The 4,317-nt window shown below is 33.7% G+C and overlaps 1 long non-coding RNA gene across 1 annotated transcript; it reads right to left on the bottom strand.

Moving 5' to 3' along the window:
* Positions 1-320: 320 nt before the first annotated feature.
* On the bottom strand, positions 321-4,317 carry LOC127852780 (uncharacterized). The gene is made up of 3 exons (XR_008036262.1): positions 4,041-4,317; positions 1,996-2,309; positions 321-466 (listed from the first exon to the last, which is right to left on the bottom strand). It is a non-coding gene; the product is annotated as an uncharacterized LOC127852780 (long non-coding RNA).

Below are 4,317 nucleotides of genomic sequence, written 5' to 3'. Positions count from 1 at the left end.
TCGTGAGAATGACACTATAAATATACTCAACATGCGGATTCAGGATGAGTACAGGATATGCTAAGCACACATTGTAAAATACGATTTAGGATATACAGTACAATGCTCTATTTGTTTCTCTGTTTTGTAAGCTTGACATTTATTTATTGAACACTTTAATTGATACAATCGCTGTCATTATGTCGCGATTGTTTAAATATTTTGGTAATATTACTTCGTTTTTAATAGAATCCATAGAATTAACACAGCTCCATTATGAAGTGAGCATTGCTACCTGTGTCGACCCAAACATTACATTTATTGCCGAATCAAAGGTCTTTCCGTGTGTATTCAAATGAAATATATAATACCAAGTCGATTTGCGATAAAGTGTATGTATTGTTTTGCAAAACAATATAGGACCGTCAATCACATGAAAACGGCTGCTGTATGTTTGTCCAATTATGGCCTTAGAAGATGCGCTTTTCTGAAACAGAAATAACAATGACGGTCGTTTTAAAATGCAACAACAATTTTTCGCTAAAATACTACGCTGATATGGCACGCCTGTCAAGAAAATTGAATTTTAATAATGACTTTGTCAAAGTAGAAAAGAAGAAGAAGAAAGTTTATTTGCTACACAGCCAACGGCCCTTGCATATACAGAAACACATTCAAAAGCATATAACATCAATATGAAAACATATAATTCAACAGTGGTACAGCAAAACAAGTGTTTAAGTTAACAACACTTTACGTCTTTCAAAGGCATAATACAAATACATGGCAATATTTCGTATAATGTTTTATGACGCGAGGCAATAACTTCGTTAAATTTGTGTATTGTTGGCTGATTATACAACCTGGAAGGAATATACCATTCACGAAGATCTTAGTAGAAAGAACATGCAAGTAAGAAATGATATGGTTTTCAATAGAATACTTGCACAAGGGACATAACCTTTCGTTACGTTCTAAATTCATGTATCGCCCCTGTTCAATCATGAGTTGATGTGATGATGTTCTGAAGCTGACATAAGCTTTTCTACATTTACGAATGTAAGGGATGTTAAGGTACTTTTCCCATTTAAAATCTATTTTAAATCCTTTATAACTTATCAATTTTGAAGTATCGTCGCAAGATTGTGATCACGACTGTATAAATATATCTTTCAAGCGTTGAAAATAATAGGTCAACAATAAGTTTTCGTGTACAACAGCTTGATCATTCAAGACATACCAAAATCCTACAGAAAGTAAATGTTCACGTAATGATGAGACCCAATTTGAAAAAGAAATATTTAAGAGGCAATTGATCTAAAATAAACGAAAAGGCGAATGAACAAGGCTATTGTCAAGCAATATGGCCTACCGGCTCCACCATTGTCAGAAATTCCACCATTTTCAGAATTATTTTTTTTGGTTGCCATAGCAACCACAATTTTTGACGTAGGAACAAACTGAAAAGTTATCGCAGGATCCAGAAAACCACCATTTTCAGCAGTATTTCTAGTCTATTTGTTGCCATAGCAACCAGAATTTTTTACGTAGGAACAAATTGAAATGACGTGTATAATGTCCATATTGTCATCTATCCATGTTTCAAGTTTCATGAACAAATATGAAGAACTTTTAAAGTTATCGCAGGATCCAGAAAAGTGTGACGGACAGACAGACAGACAGACAGACTGACGGACGGAGTGCAAACTACTGGTGAAACCGGTAGGGGACAAATAAATATAAACGCGCTCACTTTTTCGGAATCAGTCTAGCATAAGCAGCCCAACATCAAATCTTTTAACTGCATGCATTAATAGTAACGTTGTGTTGGTGTCAATTAAATTGTCAGACATCTTAGACAATTTGAATCGTGGTTGACTGTTTAAAAATGTATGTTTTATTGTAATTCTTTTGTTTTCGTTTGAGAAGTGTTTCGTTAAATGTCAAACAAAATTATAAATTCACTCCTGATCTGTATGTTAATAAGTCAAACAGAAATGAAGACATCAGACTTACCTTTAAGCACAACTTCATCGCAGTTATTATTTGCCCCATCCATATTTGCCTTTTCCAAAAAGTCCTCCCAACCATCCGCCATAATAATCGTCATCGTCATAGTCTCCCGCGCCGTTCCAGCCATAGTTTCCGAGGCCGCCATAGTATCCGGGGAAGCCATAGTTTCCAGAGAAGCCATAGTTTCCGGGGTAGCCATAGTTTCCGCCATACCCGTAAACGTTTCGGGCGTTTGCTACCGGAGCACTCGTCAGAAGCACTGCGGTCGCCACTAACAAACACATCAGCAGTTTGGTGTTCATCGTGTGTGATCGTTACTGGAATGGATATTCAATCAATATACTAAAGACACTTATTTTAACTCATGTATGCCTAGTGGACTCTCCCATCCTTCTAAATTTGATCAATTTATTTCTAAAATTAGGGATTTCTAGTATACTTTTTTATATTTTGAATATTTATTACAGAACTTCCTTTAAACAATTCGCGCAGACCCTGATGAGACGCCGCATGATGCGGCGTCTCATCTGGGTCTACGCTGTTTGCCAAGGCCTTTTTTCTAGACGCTAGGCAAAAATGGGTTAAAACTGCTAATACAATATCAAATACAAGACATATACAAACATACATTACAACATAAAGTAGTTTGTGGTTTGGGAAAAATAATAATTATACAAAAACTTCTTATGGGAACATTATATACTGTTTTGATCATCAATAATTAATACCTACAACCGTACCAGGTCATGATCACATACCGGGCAAAGCAGCTTTGTGAAAATGTATTTCTTAAAGGTTTATTCCATACGTTATATATTTGAAAAAGGTTAATTTAATTCCTTGTTGACATAAAACGAAACATAAATAGGTATAAGACATTCCTAGGCTGACATACGTGTTAAATAAGTATTGGTATTGTGCTTATTAGCAATTATTCTGAAACCTACACTATTTTTATATACAATTATGTATTACAAAAATATTATTATATTTTGTTCGACCCACATGTCTATTTAAAATGTGTTATTGTTCATGTTCGTTTCAAATAATAGGTTATGTTTTATTATGCTTTTTGTCAACAATGGTGATTCGACACTTTCTTAATGGAGATTACAATAGGATAAACAATATTCAAATAATATTTTCTCTGAACGTTTAAATGGTCACTGGCATATTTCAAAATATGTAAAAACGTTAATGTATATAAAGTTATAAAATACAATGCTCTGTTCAGTGCCTCCAAGAAATGTACTTCACGAACACCAAAAGTAATTGCGTAGATTGATTCCTTGTTTCTAATATGTACAAGCCTAATATCAATAAAGTCTATCGGTCATTGTCGTGTGCATGCAATACTGAATACATAGCGTTGACAAAGAAGACAATGTATGCTCCTTCTTTCGGGAGAATACGAATGCATGTTTAAAGTGTTTACGATAATCCACAACTATACTATTTTACACACCCATGGTCCCAATCAATGGCAACTTTCTTTGCAGGCCGCTATTTTATTTTCGTGGGTACACTTCAATCATAAGACCGGTATGGAAAACATAACATGAAAAATTACATGTTGTTGAATGTTTCTTTTTCAAAACCTATACATTAGAATACAGGTAATGGTTCGATCGCATGTTATACGGTAAACACAAAATAAAGTATGGGGCAAACGGACCCACTGTATATTATTGTCACGCTTAATTTCTAATTTCTTTTCAATATATTACACCAAGGTTGTATAAAGCAAACGCATTTTTATTTAATTTGTAATATTATTAATTGATCGTATTACTGACTTTATAATAAAAAATGTATACACCCATTAGACAAGGTATCTGTTAGATAAAAATGCAACAACAGAACCAACAACAAAATTCGCCAAACCACCTGTTTATATATATTTACTTTTGTCATAATATTCATAAGAAAACAATCAATTTGTTAATGCTATCAAACGATATAATAAACATTAAGTTAAAAAAAAATCAAAATATTATTAAATTATGCATATTATTTGAACCAAATTAAACCGGTAACAAAAGACCCACCTTAGACGTTGCTCGGAGGATTCTGAGTATTCGGTAACTGAAACTAAAATGCAGACGTTTATATACCAGAAATATGATTGTATTTGCTCCATTAATCTAAATTCAGTATGGCAAATCCACGTCCAGCTAATTTACTTAAAAGCTTAATTAGAAATATGCGCGGAATAAGCATACTTTGCAGATCACGTGTAATCAAGTATAGTCAGATGATCTCGGTAATTACAATAGCAGATGTCATTCCGGATGTACGCGTATTTAATAAAAGCTAATTACTGCT

This window comes from Dreissena polymorpha, chromosome 12 (genome assembly GCF_020536995.1).
Source record: "Dreissena polymorpha isolate Duluth1 chromosome 12, UMN_Dpol_1.0, whole genome shotgun sequence".
In the NCBI taxonomy this organism is placed as follows: Eukaryota; Metazoa; Mollusca; class Bivalvia; order Myida; family Dreissenidae; genus Dreissena; species Dreissena polymorpha.
This window is presented reverse-complemented; position numbering and strand designations above follow the sequence as displayed.